Consider the following 22,835-nt stretch of genomic DNA (forward strand, 5'->3'; position numbering starts at 1 on the left):
GTCAATACCTCTCTTATCCTATGTAAGTCACTTTTACTTCCTTACTTAAAATAAGCAAAGAGCTAAACCAGAACAAATGTTTTCAAATATGTTTTATCCCTGACTACATTGTTTTTTTTCAAATCTTATATAAAATCATAAACAAATGTGATTAAGTAGAACTGCTCTGGATTAACTGGGGGCTTGAAAAGACACAGCCTACCCACCTAAACCTCCCTTTTCCTCATCTTCCAGTAAGGCAATAGGAAACTCCTACTCCTCAATCAGCAAGTCGGCTCTTTTCCCTTAGCAAATAATGTCAAGTCCTAAAGAGCCTGAAGAGTTAAAGGTGCATTCTACACACACACTGCCAAAGAGCAACAAATTCCAGACACTGGAATTTGATCTTTATTACAAGAAGTGTATTTGTTTCCTAGAACTAAGATATCTACTTTCTGACTAGCCATCAGATATTCAGAAATCAGTTATATCTAGATTTAATTTCTCTCCAAGATGACATGTAAAAACAAAGCCTGTGTCTACCTAAAAGGGCTTAGGCAGATGATCCAGAACAGTCTTCTTCATTTCTGGAATCTCTCATCTCACTCAGTGCCTGGCACTCCCATCTCATTGAAGAAATGGTGAATAAGTAAATGTTTTGTTGACTTCTGCATCACCTGAGTTAAATCAAGGGTAATATGTCCTCTGTGTTCGTTACTTACATTTAAACTCCATTAAAATGTTGATAACTCTTTCTTAACTCAAATAATAAGTTAAAATTTTGATTCTAGACATTTTTGTGAATTATTAAAATAATTTACTGTATGCCTGAATTATTACCTCTTTAACAAACTCTTTAAAAATACAAGCCAGCTGGGTGCAGTGCACATGCCTGTAATCCCAGCAATTTGGAAGGCTGAGGCAGGGGAATCACAAATTTGAGGCCCTAAGCAATTTAGCGAGACCCTGTCTCAAAACAAAAAATAAAAGGGCTGAGGATATGGCTCAGTGGTAAAGCATCCCAAGGTCCAATTCCCAGTACCAAAGATAAAAAAATATTTTTTTCATCATATACTTGAAATATAAATTTAAGGTTCAATAATTTTCCCAGAGTAGAGCCATCTCCTCTCGTTAAATTACTAAAATGAATGATCCTTTTGTAAAAACAAGAAAACCTAAAATGTGCAGTAGAAAATGACAAATTCAGTAATGTGTCACAGCTCAAACTCCTAGACAACTCCTAAAGGATAGTCTCAGCCCTGCACTGTCACAAAGACACTGTCCATTTTCCAACAGTGCAATTTTTCCATAAATCTCTTTCTTTTTCTCCCCTTCTTCATCTCCATCCCAGCCCTAATAAGAGTTCTCTTATAGGAGGGAGGATCGTGAATTCAAAGCCAGTCTCATCAATTTAGCAAGGCCCTAAGCAACTTAGTGAGACCCGTCTCAAAATAAAATATTAAAAAAGACCTGGGGATGTGGTTCAGTGGTTAAGCACCTGTTGGTTCAATCCTCAGTACCCAAAACCAAAAACAATAAAAGAGTTTTTTAGGTTTAAGTGATTATTTTAAATCAGAGATCTCAAATGTGGCTTTGAAGATAGTTCCCTGTGCCTCTAGCTAAGTTTAACTTTCCAGTTAACGGGAAACTGGCTAGTGAGTCCAGAGCTTGGGTTCAGAGTGAGACTTCAGGGAATCCAGGTCATTGGCCAGTCTCCCCTGGGTGCCTGACTCAGTCTGTAGCTGCCTAAGCACAGATGGCTTTTTGATTTGTTCCACTAGAAAGTATTTTCAAGTGACTTGTAGAAGAATATTCAGAATCTCAAAAGAAATAAATGAAGAAAAGGCATGTTGCCACACCTGTGAGTGTAGGAGAGGGTTTTGAAGAAACATATACCTGTTTTTCAGAATACGCGCTTTAGAGAAAATCTTTTATCATTCTGCATAGTATCCTGCATGGCAGAATGGCTCCACTCCAGATTAAGGCATTCAGGAGAATATTCCTGGTTCTGTCATATATCTAGTGCTTCCAGAACTCAGATTATTCTGTCCTTTGCTCATTGACATCAAAGAGAAAATCCTAACTACACTGTGAGGAGTCAAACTGCTGTGGTTGGGGTTCTTTCATGGGAAGACTTTGCCTGTGATGTGTTTATCCATGATGGGAAAGACAGGACATGTGCAACCACCTCCTCCAAGAAAATCAAGCAGAATGGTAATGACCTCTGATTTCCCAATGTTCCCCCTGTGCTTCTGCCTATGAAACTCTGTGCACGTTTTAATTCTGCTGCTGATCCCCTCTCCCTTCCTTCACCTCCTACGACTTCATGATCTGTTCCATTCATCCTGCTCTACCCATCCTTCATCCCTAAGCTATAAGAAGAAGTTTCTCAGTCCTTCTCAGAACATTTCCCCTTTATGCAACCATTTCTACCAGCTACCTTGGGCACTTTCTCAGAAGGGTCTTTATTCATTTTATGCTTAACACTGAGAACAGTGTCCCCTTAAAGCCTGGTCATAAATACTTTCATTCTAAAGGATTCCAAAAGATTATAGACAGCTGATCCCTGGAATGGAATGAGTGTATCAGAGACAGATATAGAACTATTGGAGCTACTTATTCTCCAGCTCACCCAGTACTTCTATTAGGGAACTGCAGTAAAAGGTTTCTGCTATTGAAATCATCCTGATGTACTCACCACTGAGACACTGTGAGGAGCATGAGGCACCACAGGAAAGAACAGCTCTGAGGATAACATTAAGTACATGCAGTGTGTTGTTGGCCCTTCCTCCAGTGCTGAGTATCCTTCTCCCATTCAAATCCCTGCCCCCTTGAACTGGGATCTGAATGTTAACCCTCAGCCCCCTGGATCCTCCACATACTTCCACCCTTCACACACAGCCCTCACTCATTTCTTCAATCCAAGATTGTATTTAAGAACCAATGTGAAAAAGGCACTTTGCTAGGCATCTCTCATTTTATAAAAAACCTGCTGTCAAATAACCGATCCTTTAAGCAAGACCAGGTAACTAAGATATTATCTCCATCAGAGTCGTTCCTCTTAACTTTGGCTTAACACTTAAGTTGGTGAAATACATCTGTGATTTTTCTCTATTCACAGCAGAATTAGGGAACATTCTCACTTTAATGAATGAACTTTCTTTTTTTTTCACATTTGGGATTTTTTAATTTAATTTTCTAGCAGACAATTTACATACCTCCCTCACCCTTTCCTTTAAGTTAGTGTGACAATTTTCCATAATAAACTGCTGAAAGAGAAGCGTTGGTCAAGAATGGAATGAAATAGAAAAAAAAAAAATACCATTGCCTCTAAAAAACATTTTCACCAATTATATTCAAACAAAACACACAATATTTGCTCAATGTGTGTTTACAATGTTTCCTGGGGGCCAGCTTTCCTCACCATCATGCAAATAGCAGAGCTGCCGTCAGTCATGTGTTCTTATGCTGGATGGTGGAGGCTCACACAGTTTCACATTATCTGGAGGTCTTGGATCGAAGACTTAGTTCTTGAAATCCCAAATTGTCATGGCTCCATCAATGCCAGTAGTGCAAAATCTGTGACAGTCTTGTTTGTTCAGTTCATAAATAGACACTTGAGCGATGTTATTTTGGTGCAGCGCCTCCGAGGCTGTATTGCGATCCTCAATCATGGCCCTCTGTCCACGTTGCGCTGGATGCTCTGTTTTGAACTGTCTAGCTTGGAGACAAAGGTCAAGCAGTGTTGGTCATCATGTTAAAGAGCACTGGGCAGCAGTCATGGCCAGCAGCCACAACACTATTCTCCAGGACAAATGGCACACTCAGGAGTGGCAAGAACTCCATTTTCAGAGTTGAGACCTGTACACTTTTTGAGGCATCAACAACAAACATGGTGCTGTCACGGCTGACCCAGGCCAGTCGGCTCCCATTGGCAGAGAAGCTGACCCCAGGGACCCAACCGCCAGAGCCACTGCCACCAGTGGGAATGATGGTGTCTGGAAGCCGATCCTGGTGATCCAGCTGACCAAAAGGCATGCTGCTGCCCCAGGGTGTACTGGCTGGCTTTTCATCCACTTCTTTAATGTAGGCAGAAAACACTCTGCATTTGAAGTCACATGATCCTGCTGCCAGCAAAACACGGTTGGAATGCCAGTTCAAACTGAGGACCGTGGAGTGGATGAAATTTTTAATGGGCTTGCTTACCTGCCAGTCACTTTCAGACTCAAAGTAGCAAAGAGAAATGAATCGTGCTCCCCTTCCCATAGCAAACTTGCTCTCTAGAGGGGACCATTTCACAAAAGTAGCTGCGCGGCTCCTCCTCAGGGTCACCAGGACCGGCTTCCAGACACAGGCCTTGCGGTCTGCCTGGCAAGTGACGATGGGGAGCCCAGTCAATAGCCATGATGTGTCTTTTGTGCTCCTTGAGTCCATGAGCTTTCACCCACTGTCTCCCGTTTTTCTTATAGATGTGCACTTGGTGATTATTGGGGCTAAGGACAATCTGGGTACGATCCCTGTTCCAGGTATGACAGGTGATTGGCTCTAGTAAAATGATGCAGGAACATTATTCTTAGTGTCTTCAGAGGAGAGAAAGCTGGGGTCGGGGTGGTTCTGAGGGACTCGGAGCAGAGAATTCACCAACTCTGGTCAGTCGTCGCGGGCGAGGGCGGAGGACTGTGGCCCAGAGGGAGTGGCTGACAGATCCAATGAACTTTCTGAGAGTCACGAAATCATGAAGTTACCCAATATTCTGTTTTATCACTTTGTAAGAGAAATGGATCAAATGACCAGGTGCACCATTGACATAGTGTCTGTGTTGGCAAAAGATGATACAAGTATTTATCTAAGACCATGTGAAATCCTCTTTTCCTTCTCCCCTTCTGTGATCAACCTCCTTGTCTTTATCTTACCCTGTTTTCACCCCATATTCAAATTTGTGTATCTGTCTTATATCTCAGCATCAAATGAGTCAATATCTTCCCTTTTGTAAAAAGACTACAAATTTGACTTGTTTTGAGTGAAATTGTTTGACACTTGTCATTCAAGAAATTTCAGACTTTAGTTTGAGGTGGAATGTGGCAGGGTAGGAAATTCCTTTCCTTGTGATCACTTGAAAATCAAATGCAAGAAGTAGTTGCTGCCTTCATTCATACAAAGTATGAATAGGCAGGACAGAAAGGATTCTCCAGAAATCTTGCAGTGTTCTTAACATGAGAGCTTGAAGCCCCTATAGACATTGTGGTCAGGTTCACCTTGTGAAAGCAAGTTGAAAAATAGAAGGAATTTTCAGGATAGACTTATCCACAAACACCCTGAAATATCCAAATCTTTGGAGAAAAATGGCTTCCATTTGTCATTTGACTTTGCTTGTATGGATATCAAATGAAGTATTTGCAATTTTACCTATGCAGTGTTCTCAAAAATAACTTCTTCAGCTGACTTTGCTTCACCATCACTGGATCTAAGCTCTTACCATACAGGCACACAAAAGCGGACCTTGCCCTGTTTGTCCAGGCACACAGGCAACCTAGACTTGGATCTAAGATGGACTTAAGCTTGGGCTAACAGATTAATTAATTTGATCAAAATTTAATCTTCTTGTTAAGTTAGCACCTGATTACAGATTGCTGACAAGGCCAGAAGGATCAGAATCAGGGCCATCTAGATCGGCAAGATTAAATATTTTTGTGATTACAGAAACCTCCTATCTTGGAAATAGAATGTGGAGGCCAAACAAAACAGAATAGTGGTGAATTAGACTAAAAGTGGCAAGTAAAATCAGGTTATTCATATATGATAATGAACTACTACATAGCCTCATAAATTAGGGTTCAAAATGATTTTTAATATAACCATTATCATAAACTATATATAATCCTGGTCTTCTTGGACACACAGCTTATAACTAGAGTAAGAGGATGCAAGAAAGTTTTAAAAGAAAATTATAAGACTCTTCATTCAGACCACCATGGGATAATACAAGAATTCATCCACAACATGAACACAAGCAACATCCATAAGTAATGGCAGAAGTGTTTATAGATTCCACAAAAAGAAAAAAATGAGATCATCAAAGGACAATGAAATAACATGAAAGGACACACTCTATTCTGATAAAAACCATCCTTGAATTCAGCAGTAGAGGCCCCTATGCAACATGGATAACCAGCATGGCAACTTTGATGGACAACAAGATCAGCAATACTAAATACACAACAGTGAACATAAATACACTGATATACTATACTGTCATGTGTAACTAAAAAGAACAAAGAAAGAAATAAAATTTAAATTTAAAAAAATCAGCAATACTTCTGCTGGGCACTACTGCTGTTGGGACAGTAGAGAAAAAGGATATGATTGTACTTGAAGTGGTCAGGAGTTCTTGCCTACAGCCCATGTGACACGCTGTAGAGATACTTCCAGAATAATCTGAAACTAACACAGATTGAGTAGGGACAGAAAAGAAAAGTCCTGATTTATGATTACTGTTGTTGTTGATTGTGGTCCATGTACTCAAGGAGCTCACATCCTGGAAGGGGAAAAAAATTTAGACAAATGTTCAACATGAGAAAAGAAGCAGAATTCAGAATATATCGTGGGGCAAGAGAAACTGTGGGCTAAAGAAGGGAGCTCTCAAGAAGAGCGATTGGAAAAAGCAAATAGGTGATATTGGAAAGTCCATGAAAGTTTGGATTAGTGGAATTGAGAGGAAGATATTTAAAGTAGAAGAAAATGTGAGCACGGACACAGAAGCAAATAGACTTTTCAGTATCAAAGGCAACCAAAATGACTGAAAGGTTAAGGACAGATGAGGAAGAATTCCAAATATCAAAGTAAAAAAAAAAAAAAATGTTATTTATCATCATGGACCAAACCTAATACTGAAGTGGTAATTAGAAAAAATATTCTGTAACTTTTTTATGGTTCCTCCACATGCCAATATAACTTTACAGAATATCCCTGTCATCTCTGATGACTTCTCACATGAAAATGAAGATAATACTTCTCCCAGAGACAAGAATTTCCTGACAGTTCTCACAGAATTACGTGGGAGCACCAGAACTTTTGACCTTGTGGGCCCCCTTTCCACTAAAAAAATTTAAATTTACCTGTTATGATTGCATAGTTAAAAATATAAAAACATTCCAATATGATTATATTCAGTTTTCCTTTATATTCAGTCAGGCCTGGTAAGGAATCATTGGATGATTTTTTTTTTTTTTTGGGTGCTGGGGATCGAACCCAGGGCCTTGGGCTTACAAGGCAAGCACTCTACCGACTGAGCTATCTCCCCAGCCCCTCATTGGATGATTTTTATCAAAAAATAGTGATTGAGGGGAGTTTCAAGATGGCGGACTAGGGGGCGGCTGCATTTCACGTTGCTCCAGGACGCAAGATTCAAAAGAGGAGATAGTGAGAGACTTGGGACCAACTCGAAGTCGCTGGGTGAGTCTCTCCCATTGGGGAGGCGTCCCGGATGGGGCAGTAGCCCCGGAACGCAGGGAACTTTGTGAAGTAGAGTTGCTCGGTGAGACGCCCCCCCCCCACTAGAGCGGTAAACACGGACAACTGGGATCATCGTAGAGGAGGTGGCTCAGCACAGCGCTTGGACTCGGAGCAACCACTGGGGCTCCGGGCGGCTGCCTGAGGAGGAGCTGCGTGGCAAGCTGTTTAGAACCAGAAAGACCGCTTCTGAACACCGAGGGGTTGCCCGGAGGAAGAGGAGAAGTGCGGCGGGTCGCTTGGTCTAGGAGTGACTGCATCAGAGCCACAGGCGGTTGCCAGAGGAGGAGGCGAGTGGTGAGTTGATTGGATTAAAAGCGACCGCTCCTGAACACCGGTGGCCTGCCTGGAGGAGGAGCGTGGTGGGTCACTTGGTCTCAGAGCCACCGCTCCTGAACACCCTGGGGGCTACCCCAAGGAGGAGGAGAAACAGGGCGGGTCACTTGGACTTGGAGTGACTGCCTAGGGCTACGGGCAGTTGGCGGGAGGAGGAGACGCGAAGTGAATTGCTTGGGCTCCGAGTGACTGCGTCAGAAACACGGCCACTGTCCGGAGGAGGAGGTGTGTGGTGGGTCTCTGGGTATCGGAGCTATTGTACGGGGCTCCAGGTGGCGGCTCAGAGGAGGGGCCGCATAGCCAGGCGATTAGGTGCAGAGCAGGGTCCCAGGAGCTAGGTGGCTTCTTGCTGGAAGAGCCGCACAGAGACACGCCTAGGGGCGGAGCGAAGTTTCCAGGACTGCGGGCAGAGTCTCTGGGAGAGGCAGCCTAGGGAGACTCGGCTGCAAAGGGTGAGGCTCCCAGGCCCAGGAGGTAGGTCTGGGCCCCTGGGAACATTGCAGAGGAAGACAGCCCAGCCCAGGCGGTAGTTGTAGATTGAGGGGAACCTCTACGAGGGGAACTGATCAGCAAGACGTCCCCACCCAGTGAGTCTTCCCTGCCGGGTGAGGTTTTCCCACAGGGACGGTAAAACCAGAGCCACAGGCACAAACAGGACTTGCCTCAGCCCGCAGCCTAGTTCCCGGTTGGATGACCATTGGTCAACAAGTGAAGGCACCTCTGCCCACTAGCAGGGAATATACGCCACCTGAGGGTCACCACCCCTAGAGAGGCAGCTTCTTCATGGAGCTCCGCATTATCAACTTCCTCCAAGACTTCAGACTACTGAAGGATAAGAGGGGATATACTAGCAATCTTCAGGGACATTATAAGTCGATAGAGGAAATCTGCAATATCTTAATGACCCGACCCACTGATTCCTGAACAGTATGAGAAAACAAGGGAAGAAAATGCCCCAAACAAATCTAGATGTTACATCAATAAAATCCAACGACAGCATGGCAGAAGAAATGACAGAAAGGGAGTTCAGAATGTACATAATTAAAATGATTAGGGAAGCAAACGATGAGATGAAAGAGCAAATGCAGGCATTGAATGATGAGATGAAAGAGCAAATGCAGGCTTTGAATGATAGCAACAATCGACAGTTAAAAGAGCAAATACAGGAAGCAAAAGATCATTTCAATAAAGAGTTAGAGATATTGAAAAAAAAACAAACAGAAATCCTTGAAATGAAGGAAACAATAAACCAAATTAACAACTCCATAGAAAGCATAACCAATAGGATAGAACACCTGGAAGACAGAACCTCAGATATTGAACACAAAATATTTAATCTCGAAAGCAAAGTTGAACAAACAGAGAAGATGGTAAGAAATCATGAACAGAATCTCCAAGAACTATGGGATATCATGAAAAGGCCAAATTTGAGAATTATTGGGATTGAGGAAGGCTTAGAGAAACAAACCAAAGGAATGAATAATCTATTCAATGAAATAATATCAGAAAATTTCTCAGATCTGAAGAATGAAATGGAAAATCTACTACAAGAGGCTTATTGGACTCCAAATACACAAAATTACAACAGACCCACACCAAGGCACATTATAATGAAAATACCGAACACACAAAATAAAGACAGAATTTTAAAGGCTGTGAGAGAAAAGAACCAAATTACATTCAGGGGGAAACCAATACGGATATCAGCAGATTTTTCAATCCAGACCCTAAAAGCTAGAAGGGCCTGGAATAACATTTTTCAAGCTCTGAAAGAAAATGGATGCCAACCAAGAATCTTATACCCAGCAAAGCTTACCTTCAAATTTGACGATGAAATAAAATCATTCCATGATAAACAAAAGCTAAAAGAATTTACAAAAAGAAAGCCAGCATTACAGAACATTCTCAGCAAAATATTTCATGAAGAAGAGATAAAAAACAAAGAAGCATATCAGCAAAGGGAGGAATTACCCTAAAGGAACTGTCAAATAAAGGAGGAACCAAGATGTGTCAAAAAAGAAATAAATAAATAAATAAAATTTTAAATATGAACCAAATGACCGGGAATACAAATCATATCTCAATAATAACCCTGAATGTTAATGGCCTGAATTCATCAATCAAAAGACATAGACTGGCAGATTGGATTAAAAAGAAAGATCCAACAATATGTTGCCTGCAAGAAAGAGATACCCATAGACTAAAGGTGAAAGGATGGGGAAAAACATACCATGCACATGGACTCAGCAAAAAAGCTGGAGTATCCATCCTCATTTCAGATAATGTGGACTTCAAGCCAATGTTAGTCAGAAGGGATAAAGAAGGACATTTCATACTGCTTAAGGGAAGCATAAATCAGCAAGATATAACAATCATAAACATCTATGCCCCAAACAGTGGCTCATCCATGTATGTTAAACAAATCCTTCTCAATTTTAGAAACCAAATAGACCATAACACAATAATACTAGGTGATTTTAACACGCCTCTCTCACCACTGGACAGATCTTCTAAACAAAAACTGAACAAAGAAACCATAGATCTCAATAACACAATCAATAATTTAGACTTAACAGACATTTATAGAATATACCATCCAACCAAGAGTGAATACACTTTCTTCTCAGCAGCACATGGATCCTTCTCTAAAATAGACCATATATTATGCCACAAAGCTAATGTCAGCAAATACAAGAAGATAGAGACACTACTTTGTATTCTATCAGATCATAATGGATTGAAGTTAGAAATAAATGAAAGAGTAAAAAACAGAAACTACTCCAACACCTGGAGATTAAACAATATGCTATTATATGATGAATGGATAACAGAAGATATTAGGAAGGAAATTAAAAAATTCTTAGAGGTAAACGAGAACAAAGAAACATCATATCAAAATCTCTGGGACACTATGAAAGCAGTACTTAGAGGAAGATTTATTTCATGGAGCACATTTAATAAAAGAAGTAAAACTCAAAAAATAAACGACCTAACACTACAGCTCAAAGCCCTAGAAAAAGAAGAACAAACCAACACCAAAAGTAGTAGAAGACAGGAAATAGTTAAACTGAGAGCTGAAATCAACGAAATTGAATCGAAAGAAACAATACAAAAAATTGACAAAATAAATAGTTGGTTCTTCGAAAAAATAAACAAAATTGATAAACCTTTAGCCACACTAACAAAGAGAAGACGAGAGAAAACCCAAATCACTAAAATTCGGAATGAACAAGGAAATATCACAACAGACACGACTGAAATACAAAACATAATTAGAAGCTATTTTGAAAATCTATACTCCAACAAAATAGAAAATTTTGAAGACATCAACAGGTTTCTAGAGACATATGAATTGCCTAAACTGAACGAGGAGGACATACACAATTTAAATAGACCAATTTCAAGTAATGAAATAGAAGAAGTCATCAATAGCCTACCAACAAAGAAAAGTCCAGGACCATATGGGTTCTCAGCCGAGTTCTACAAAACCTTTAAAGAAGAGCTCATTCCAATACTTCTCAAAGTATTCCATAAAATAGAAGAGGAGGGAACCCTCCCAAACTCATTCTATGAAGCCAATATTACCCTGATACCTAAACCAGACAGAGACACATCAAGGAAAGAAAATTTCAGACCAATATCCTTAATGAACATCGATGCAAAAATTCTCAACAAAATTTTAGCAAATCACATACAAAAACATATTAAAAAGACAGTGCACCATGATCAAGTGGGTTTCATCCCAGGGATGCAAGGTTGGTTCAACATCAGGAAATCAATAAATGTCATTCACCATATCAATAGACTTAAAGTCAAGAATCACATGATTATTTCGATAGATGCAGAAAAAGCATTTGATAAAATACAGCACCCCTTCTTGCTCAAAACACTAGGAAAAATAGGGATAGTGGGAACATTCCTTAACATTGTAAAGGCCATCTACGCTAAGCCCATGGCTAATATCATTCTAAATGGTGAAAAACTGAAAGCATTCCCTCTAAAAACTGGAACAAGGCAGGGATGCCCTCTTTCACCACTTCTATTCAATATCATCCTTGAAACTCTAGCCAGAGCAATTAGACAGACCAAAGAAATTAAAGGGATACGAATAGAAAAAGAAGAACTCAAACTATCCCTATTTGCTGATGATATGATTGTATACTTAGAGGAACCAGGAAATTCCACCAGAAAACTTTTAGATCTCATAAGTGAATTCAGTAAAGTAGCGGGATATAAGATTAATGCACATAAATCTAAGGCATTTTTATACATAAGCGATGAATCTTCAGAAAGAGAAATCAGGAAAACTACACCATTCACAATAGCTTCGAAAAAAATAAAATACTTGGGAATCAATCTCACAAAAGAGGTGAAAGACCTCTACAATGAGAACTACAGAACACTAAAGAAAGAAATTTTAAAAAACCTTAGAAAATGGAAAGGTCTCCCACGTTCTTGGATAGGAAGAATTAATATTGTCAAAATGGCTATACTACCAAAAGTGCTATACAGATTCAATGCAATTCCAATTAAAATCCCAATGACGTACCTTACAGAAATATAGCAAGCAATTGTGAAATTCATCTGGAAGAATAAAAAACCCAGAATAACTACAGCAATCCTTGGCAGAAAGAGTGAAGCAGGGGGTATCGCAATACCAGATCTTCAACTCTACTACAAAGCAATAGTAACAAAAACAGCATGGTATTGGTACCAAAATAGAAAGGTGGATCAATGGTACAGAATAGAGGACACGGACACAAACCCAAATAAATACAATTTTCTCATACTAGACAAAGGGGCCAAAAATATGCAATGGAGAAAAGATAGCCTCTTCAACAAATGGTGCTGGGAGAATTGGAAATCCATATGCAACAGAATGAAACTAAACCCATATCTCTCACCATGCACGAAACTAAACTCAAAATGGTTTAAGGATCTCGGAATCAGACCAGAGACCTTGCATCTTACAGAAGAAAAAGTAGGTCCAGAGCTTCAACATGTCGGCTTAGGACCAGACTTCCTCAACAGGACTCCAATAGCACAAGAAATAAAAGCAAGAATCAATAACTGGGATAGATTCAAACTAAAAAGCTTTCTCTCAGCAAAGGAAACTATCAGTAATGCGAAGAAAGAGCCTACAGAGTGGGAGAAAATCTTTGCCAATCATACTTCAGATAGAGCACTAATCTCCAGAATCTATAAAGAACTCAAAAAACTCTACACCAAGAATGTAAATAATCCAATCGACAAATGGGCTAAGGAAATGAATAGACACTTCACAGAAGAAGATCTACAAGCAATCAACAAACATATGCAAAAATGTTCAACATCTCTAGTAATAAGAGAAATGCAAATCAAAACCACCCTAAGATTCCATCTCACCCCAATTAGAATGGCGATTATCAAGAATACAAGCAACAACAGGTGTTGGTGAGGATGTGGGGAGAAAGGTACACTCTTACATTGCTGGTGGGGCTGCAAATTAGTGCAGCCACTCTGGAAAGCAGTGTGGAGACTCCTTAGAAAACTTGGAATGGAACCACCATTTGACCCAGCTATCCCACTCCTTGGTCTATACCCAAAGGACTTAAAATCAGCATATTACAGAGATACAGCCACATCAATGTTCATAGCTGCTCAATTCACAATAGACAGATTGTGGAACCAACCTAGATGTCCTTCAATTGATGAATGGATAAAGAAACTGTGGTATATATATACAATGGAATATTACTCAGCCATAAAGAATGATAAAATTATGGCATTTGCAGGCAAATGGATGAAACTGGAGAATATCATGCTAAGTGAGATAAGCCAATCTCAAAAATCCAATGGACGAATGATATCGCTAATAAGTGGATGATGACATATAATGGGGGGTGGGAGGGGTTAGTGTTAGGGTTAGAGTTAGGGTTAGGGAGGGGGGCAAGAATGAAGGAAGGAAGGACTGTATAGAGGGAAAAGAGGGGTGGGAGGGGTGGGGGGGAAGGGGAAAAAAATAACAGAATGAATCAAACAACATTACCCTATGTAAATTTATGATTACACAAGTGGTATGCCTTTACTCCATGTACAAACAGAAACAACATGTATCCCATTTGTTTACAATAATAAAAAAAAAAGTGATTGAAAAATTGAGGAGAAAAGAGAAGGTTTAGAAAACCATTATAGATAGGATCCAGAATTTCCAGGGTTTCTGAACTACAGGAATAGTTTTTGGTATATGCAAAAAAGTTATATACCATGTATGTATAAGTAAACCAGAGATACTCATTCTTCAAGGAGATCCCAGGGGAGAAGGAATAGGATTCTCAGAAATACATGAGGACTGTGACCCAACATCACTGATAATGAAGCAGGATAAAAACTCTTACTAAGATACAAGTGAGGGCAACTTGAGATATCTGAGCATAGAGACGAGGCAAAAAGAGGAATGGATGAGAAGAAGGGGTGATGCCCTGAAGGAGATAGGGACAATTACAGATCTCACTCCTCTTCCTGTTTTATTCCAAGGCAATATCATCCACAAATGGCCTTAAGAAACCACAGCACCATCACAGCACCAGTCTCACTGGACTGTCTGACAACCCCCAAATCAAGGCTCTACTCTTTGTGCTGTTCCTGGGGATTTACATCCTGATCATGATGGGGAACTTGACAGTGCTACTGGTGATCGGGGCTGACACCCATCTCACACATCCATGTACTTCTTGAGCAACCTGTCCTTCCTGGATCTGTGCTTCTCTTCTCTCACTGTGCCCAAGCTGCTGAAGGACCTCCTGTCTGAGAAGAAAACCATCTCAGTAGAGGGCTGCCTGACTCAAGTCTTCTTTGCATTTATCACTGCAGGGGCTGAAGACTTTCTTCTTTCAATGATGGCTTATAACTGCTATTCGGCTATGGAGAGCAGTGACAGAGGATGGTAGAGCAGTGACTCAGATTGGGGGTCTCTCATGACCTCATGGCTGTGGCATGCCTGGTGCCTGGGAATGTTCCTGTGCAAGGGCACAGTACACTTAGCTGCTGTAGCAATGTCCTGCATGAACAAGCTCTGTGCAAGAGTCCTATCAGCTCTGACCTTGATCTCAGGCACACAGCTCCTGGAAATAGAGGAATTCTTATGCTAGACAACTGCAATATTTCACCAACTCCACTTCTCCTTTTCCTGACCGATTTACAGTTACCTTTTAACAATGGACTTTCTTGAGAGCTACACAAAGCTCCTAAATTGCACTTAGCAACTGTGGATTGCAACTGAAGAAAAGCTACATAACTGTCCTAGTTTCTGTAACTTTCCTGAACACAAAGAATAATGCTTTCATAGTCTTTAACCTGATAATGAGACATATATAAATAAAGATTGCTGGCATAACTCTTTAGATCTGCATCTCCATCAGAGAGCAGAGCTCCACCCGATCCCAGCTTAATCTTCAAAATGTGTTTATGATTTTCCAATCTCCCTTCGCCCCTCACCAGAACCGAGAGTTTGGCCGCACTGGTCTCAGTGTGCTGCCATCTGCCACCCACTACCCTATAGCCAAAAAATGAACAAAGAGCTCTGTGTGACGCTGGTACTGGTCTCTTGGGGCCTGGCCTCTATCAATTCAGTAGTCATTGTACTCTTGGCTATTAACCTAGATTTCTGTGATGCCCAAACCATACACCACTACACCTGTGAGTTTTCCTCTCTCTTCCCTCTTTCTTGCTCTGATACTTCCATCAATCTTTAGCTGCTCCACCTTGCTGCATGGACTGGGAAACTTTCTCCCGATCTTCTTCTCTTATACCTGCATTGTGTCCACTGTCCTCAGCATGAGCTCCACCACAGGCAGAGGCAAGGCATTTACCACCTGCTCCTCTCACCTGATTGCAGTGATCCTGGTCTTCGGGTCAGGTTTGGTTTGCTATCTCATGCCAACCTCTGGTTCATCCCTAGATTTGCTCTCCTCCTTGCAGTACAGCACAGTCACACCCATGCTGAATCCCCTCATCTACAGTCTAAAGAACCAGAAGGTGAAGGCAGCTGTGAGAAGGACGTTGAGGAAATATCTACATTATTTTGGGTCATGAACAAGAACAGAGTGCTGGAAAATGAGAGTGTATCCCCAAGTGCTTGAACACGAGGTAGATTTTTGACCACTAACTGAAAGAGAGCCCTGTACCACTCTTCCTAGCCACATTGATGATGGCAAATAAAATACATAAAATATATCAAGTGTATATTGTAGATCTATGGTCTATTTTTTCTTTGTTATACTCTTTTACAACACCACCTCCTGAATTGATCATTTATGTCTTATTTTTCACCCTTAATGTTTTGTCTTCCTGATCAACTTCTTTGATTTTTTTTTCCGATTTATTGTCTCCTAAAACTGTTAGACTATTTTATTTCTACATTATCCTTGTAAGCAATAGTGTAAATCTGTATTTATGGATTTCAAGTTGTAAAACAAAGTATGTTTACACTTCCTATGAAAGAGTACAAATTTATTTTATTTTGATAATTTCCCTCTTCCCTCTGCCACTTGCATTCTCCAATTTTGTTCTACATTCTTGAATTTTTCCCCCTGATTATATTTAAAAAGTAATTATCTTTACATAATTGTAATTTTTTTTCAGTACTAGGGATTGAATCCAGGGGTGCCTAACCACTGAGCTACATCCCTAGTCCTTTTTATCTTTTATTTTGAGACAGACTTTCTTTAAGTTACCCAGGCTGTACTTGAACTTGTGATCCTCCTTTCTCAGCCTCCTAACGGGGATTACAGGTGTGTGCAGCATCACACCCAGTTTACTATGTAACTATTGAATCAATTAAATTCTGGTTCTAATCATAGTTTTTACAGCTTCTAGGACTTAGTCTATGTCTAAATTTATTTAATATTCACCGAAATCTCTTTCACAGCATACTTCGCTCTTTATTATTTTATTTTTTTGGTGCAGGGGATTGAACCCAGGACCTCATGCACATTCCACCATGTTTACTTCCTCTTTTCCATAGCAGACAACAAAGATTAGATGTATAGTCTTGGAAGACCAGTTGCCTTGGCCTTAACTTTGTCCATATACACTCATGGCCTCAATAAATTATTTAACTCTTCTGTGCCTCAATTTCCTATATGGAAAGAAACAATAATAGCACCTACATCATACAGCTATTGCGAGGGTTAAGTGAAATGCTACTTGTAAAGCACTACAACACCACAACACTAATAGATATCACTTGAGTGTGTCCACCATTTTTAATGAGTTCTATATTCCGATTTTATTTTTTTAAATATGTACTTATTTAGATTTCTTTTGGAAAATGATCACTATGACATATTCCTAGAACTTGCATATCTAAGAATATATTTTGACTCTACATCCGAATGAAAATGTGCCAAGGTATAGAATTTCGGGGTTCCATCTTGTTTCCTCAGTATATATTGTGTATTATCATCTGTCATCTAATACTCTTAAAAAGTTTAAGGATAGCATGGTTCTTTTGCCACAAACAAAAGATAGGAAACAAAATAGCACCAAGAAAGCACAAAAACGGTAAAAATAAAGCTTAAAAATTATGACATCAATCAGGGCAGCAGTCAGTACTGCTGGACTGCCAATCAGAGGCACCAGGGCACCAGATGGTGTTGACAGGGGAGTAGGAGCCAGGACTTGAGTGGGTGTATTCTAGAGAACAAGTCTTCAAACATTACCAGTATCTTACCCTGAGTTGTCAGGGGACTCAAGCTTATAAGAAAGTACTGTCACACAAAATAGTGGCTAATGAAGGCAAGGAGAAAGAAAATAAAGGGTAGGGAAAAGAAACAAAAGTACTAGAGAAAACTATGAGATCTATTCAATCTTTTGCCAAAAATGATCCCATGTTATAGTGGAACACAACAATCTCTCCAACTCTATAGGGACTTGAAACTGTTCAAAAACACAGTGTCCACTGTTACACTGTTAAATGTGCTCTTCAACATGTCTCAGATTGCCTGAATGAAACAAATAAGAAACAAAAACAGGTGAGATAAAAGTGATGAAAGATAGGCCAAAGAAAACTATTCCAAGGGTCAAGGTATTCCAACATTGTGGGGTATGAGGAGGATTGGCTGATTGCAAAAGCTTGCAAGGATGATATGGACTTGAAGCTGGTTTTAAGATGTAAAGCCAAACCCACAGAGACCCTGTTATACAAAAATAACCTTTCTACTCAGATTCAGAAACTCACAGAAAAGAAATATCACATGGAACAACATGTAAATGAGGTAGCTATTATAATTCGGAACACAAAAGAGTCTGGGCTTTGAAAGAGATAATTTCCCCCTGTCTACTTAAGAATAAGTTGGGAAAGTGGGATGGAAAAAATGCTGGAATGAAATATCCTATGGACTTACTGGAAGAAATGCCTTAATGCCTTCATGTTTCTTCCACGTGCCAAATGGTTCAGGCAAGAACAAATGAATTCAAGTCACGTGTGGTTTTCCTCCACATCCGGCATGATTTGTACAACAAAGTCCCTACCTGGGCACCATTAAGATGATGGCCCCTAGAACTTACATGTGAAAATTCAACTGTATTTGAAACAGACTTTTGAGTGCTGGGGATGATACTGGTGGGGTATCCAGGTGACATCCAGGAACTTGGCATCCTGAACAAAGAATTGAGCAAAACATGCAGAAGTAACAGGCAGAGCATAGAGGTACTGGAAGTGAAAATGAAAGTGACACTTCATAGAGAGGTGTGGACTCAGCAAGGGAGTGGCTAAGACCCGGATATCTGGGTGAGCCTTGTTTTATATTCTAAGCTGTGCCTGGGTCTGCTTTCCACAAGGATCTGATTGAAGACCTTGACCCATTTGTTCCTACTGGTTACCTTATTTTCACCTAATTTGAATACAGAACCTGTGGCATAATTGCCTTGGGTAATAAGCCCTCAGTGGCAGAAGTTGTCATGATAATAGGATCTATCATAAATAGGGACATGATGTCCTGTCTTGTACTCAGCCAGCAATTTTCTTGTATCTTGCCTCCACCATCTTGACATCCCAAAACTTCTACCTCAGGGAGGTCTTGAGACAAATAATAGCATGTTTGGCATCTACTTTCTGGGGGATCTGGTCTTCATGATCCTTGTGAGACCCAGCAGATGCTCTCAGCTACATGACCATCCAACAAAAGAAAACAAAACCCACAGTGCACAGCATGCACTCAGACTATCAGCTTCTGGCCAGATTTTAAATTGCTGGAAATGAGCCTTTTCAGAAGTTACTTCTAGAGGGTACTAGGTCTTCAACTCTAAAAAGCCATTTGAAGATGGATTAAAGGATGATAAGGATCCCAATAATAAGATGAAACAAAACTTAAGGAAAATCTAGGTTATAAAGCAGTAGACCTATGAATGCACTAATGAAGCTAAATCAGATCAGGCCTGGGCTTCAGCATAAGCTCCTATCTCATTCTGGCCCTGTTTGTGCCCCAGTCTTCGCAATGACTGTAGATGTGGATGGCACAACACATGAAGCCTCAGGACCATTCAAGAACACAGCCATACTTCAGATAGCAGTGAAGGTGGGGCTGGGGAGATAGCTCAGTTGGTAGAGCACTTGTCTCGCAAGCGCAAGTCCCTGGGTTCAATCCCCAGCACCAAAAAATAAAAATAAATAAATAGATAGCAGTGAAGGTATTGTAGGCAATGGGATACCCAACAGTATTTGATAAAGGTGTTGAATATATGGGTTCCATTGAAAAGTCAGATAATGAAAGTGACTTCAAACTCAAGCATAGTACTGGAAATTCTACAACTGAAATGCCCAGTACCTTAGAGGTAAGAACTCAAGGCTCTGTCCTCCCGCAAGTGACAAAAATCCTACAATGGAGTTCTATGAAAAAAGAAGAGGTCTCAAATATTTGCTCCCCTCAGAGACCAGTGGAAGCCATGACAAGTGCTTTGTGGTGGAGGCAGAAGTAGATGTACAGAAATTCAGAGGCACATGTTCAAATAAGAATGAGGCAAAGGCAAATGCCACTTTAGCTGCCCTGGAAAAGTTGTTCTTTTGAGTCAGTGTGGCAAATAATAAAGAAAAAGATTATTCATCAGGCAAAGGATGTTGTAAATGCAGCCATGTCCACAGTATTCAAAGAGTTGGGGGTAGAGGAAGAGGAACTTGGGACCCCAAGGAGTTGCCTTGGGGCTGCAGTGGCTCCTGGCTGCACGACCCCAGGTTATGGGACACCATAGGGTTACAGCACAGCTGCCCCTGCCTGTGACATGCCCAAGAAAATGGCTCCATTATCCATTATGAAATTCCCACCTATCATTTAGCAAATGACAGAAGATCTTTTTTATTGAACAATACAGTACAGTACATTAGAGAAAAAAATTTTTATTCTTTCTTTGATCACATACATGACCAAAATGATTTGTAAATGTAGAAACCATCTTTTCTACTTTTTTAACAAGTGCCAATTTAGTTCTCTAAAATTTGAAAACAAACAAAAAAGAAAACAGTTCTATGAAATAGCACTTCACTTCTGAAAAATAATGTATACCAGCCCTTCTGTTCTAGAGAAATAAATATCTAGCAGTTTAAGTTTTCATTTTGAGGAAAATCATTGTTTATTGATTTCTTTTTTATTTGTTTTAATTATTTATACAGGACAGCAGAAAGCATTTCAATTCATTGTATGCGAATGGAGCACAACTTTTCATTTCTCTGGTTTTACGTGATGTAGATCGCACCATTCATGCTATCATACATGTACCTAGAGTAATGATGTCAACCTCATTCCACCATCTTTCCCACTCCCATAGCCCCTCCCTTCCCTCACTCCCCTCTGCCCAATCCAAAATTTCTCCATTCTTCCCTTGCCCCACCCCCATTACGGGTCAGCATCCACATATCAGAGAAAACATTTAGCCTTTGGTTTTCTGGAATTGACTTATTTTGCATAGCATGATATTCCACAACTCTATCCATTTACCTGCAAATGCCAAAATTTTATTCTCCTTTAAGGCTTAGTAATATTTCATTGTGTATATATACTACAGTTTCTTTACCCTTTCATCTATTGGAGGGCATCTAGGAGACAAACCCACAAAGTACAGTTATCTCATACTAGACAAAGGGACCAAAAACATATGTTGGAGAAAATCAACAAATGGTGCTGGGAAAACTGGAAAGTCATATGCAGCAAAATGAAATTAAATCTCTATTTCTCACCCTGCACAAAACTCAACTCAAAGTAGATCAGGGATCTAGGAATTAGACCAGAGTACCTGCACCTAATAGAAGAAAAAGTAGGCCCAAATCTTCATCATGTTGGTTTAGGATTCGGCTTCCTTAACAAGACTCCCAAAGCACAAGAAATAAAATCAAGAGTCAATCAATGGGATGGATTCAAATGAAAAAGCTTGATCTCAGCAAAGGAAACAATCAATAACATGAAGACAGAGCCTACAGAATGGAGGAAAATCTTTACCACACACACCTCAGATAGAGCACTAATCTCCAGGATATATAAAGAATTCAAAAAACTTAACACACACACAAAAAAACAAATAACCCAATCAATAAATGAGCTAAGTTACTGAGCAGACACTTTACAGAAGAAGAAATACAATCGATAAACAAATAAATGAAAAAATATTCAGCATCTCTAGCAATTAGAGAAATGCAAACCAAAGTTTAAGTTTTAAGAAAGGATCAATTGGCAGAGCTACCGAACAACACAGAGCTACCATGCAACCGTGCTGCTGGCTCCCCATCCTCCAACGGGGGTGCCCACCATCACTGAGCTACCTGCCAGCAGCTGCCTCATTTCCCAATGCAGCTGCCTCCATCTTGGGACACCACAGCCATCACCATAGCCACCTTGAAGTGGTAACCTCCACCTTAGGACACTGGGCAGGGTCTGGAGATAGACGCCCACCACAGCGCCACCCGCCACAGTGCTGCATCTCTGAATGTGCCACTCACCATCACCGAAAAGCCTGCCCTCGCTGCCACATTTCTGAAAGAGGTAGCCTCCATCTTGGGACACCTCTGCCATTATCTTGGGTTACCTCTGCTACCACCGTGATGGACTGACAGATCTGACTCCATGAGAATATTATAGGCCAGACTATAAGGGAAATGACTAAACAGACTCCATTTTGCTCTGAGACTCCATGTTATGTAGGAAATAAGCTTCTCCCATGGGAACACCCCGCCTCTGTACCCATCCTCAGTTACTTAGTGTGACATGTTTAACAATACAGAATGATAATTCCTATGTAAAGAAAAATTGCTCTCTTTTGATTCCTATTGCTCCTAAACAATGTACCATGTGAACAGTGATTGTGTGGATGTTAGTAACCATTCTTTAGTTTGTACCTAGGTAACGGTCATTTTGACCCACTTCCCCCTCTATTGATGATCTCATGATGTTAGTTTATAATTTTGAATCATAGCAACAGATACTTATGATTGATGTGATTTGTGGTATAAGAACCCCTACAACCCAATGGTTGGGGCTGTTCTCCCAATAGCCATTTTTTGGGGCATTGTGTGAGACAGCTGGCCAGTTTAATAAAGACTCTCAAATTTGAACTTCTCAGTGGTGATTGGTCTGTTCTTAAGTTGCACCTCTTAACACTACCATCAGCATCTTGAGTTCCAGCAGCTTCCATCTTAGAACACCAGTCAGGGCCTGGAAGCCCAACATCAAGGAACCTACAGGTTTGCCACTACCACTGCCACTATGTAGGGATGTGGCTACTTCCATCTAGGGACACCAGCCAGGGCCTGGAAGATCATCATCAGGGTCCCTGCAGGCTTGGTAACAGCCAAGGTCTCCCTGCTAGGGGTACTAATAGCCACCATCTTGCTGCAGAGGCAGGAGAGAGCCTTGCATAGAGTTGGTAGATTGGAAGGGGTATGACAGCATCTTGCTCTCAGTTTCCCTAGTCAATCAGTCCAGCACCCACTAGGTTTCCAGGGCCATCTCAGGTTGGCACTTGCTGGGACCCAACACCAGCCCAGT

General features: G+C 40.6%; 3 pseudogenes; 2 read left to right on the forward strand and 1 right to left on the reverse strand.

The window, feature by feature from the left end:
* Window positions 1-3,503: 3,503 nt before the first annotated feature.
* On the reverse strand, window positions 3,504-5,435 carry LOC124982872 (actin-related protein 2/3 complex subunit 1A-like; annotated as a pseudogene).
* A 717-nt stretch (window positions 5,436-6,152) lies between these two features.
* On the forward strand, window positions 6,153-15,897 carry LOC124982873 (olfactory receptor 8S1-like; annotated as a pseudogene).
* Window positions 15,898-17,657: 1,760 nt separating this feature from the next.
* On the forward strand, window positions 17,658-20,136 carry LOC124982874 (spermatid perinuclear RNA-binding protein-like; annotated as a pseudogene).
* Window positions 20,137-22,835: the final 2,699 nt, after the last annotated feature.

This window comes from Sciurus carolinensis, chromosome 4 (assembly GCF_902686445.1).
Source record: "Sciurus carolinensis chromosome 4, mSciCar1.2, whole genome shotgun sequence".
NCBI lineage: Eukaryota > Metazoa > Chordata > Mammalia > Rodentia > Sciuridae > Sciurus > Sciurus carolinensis.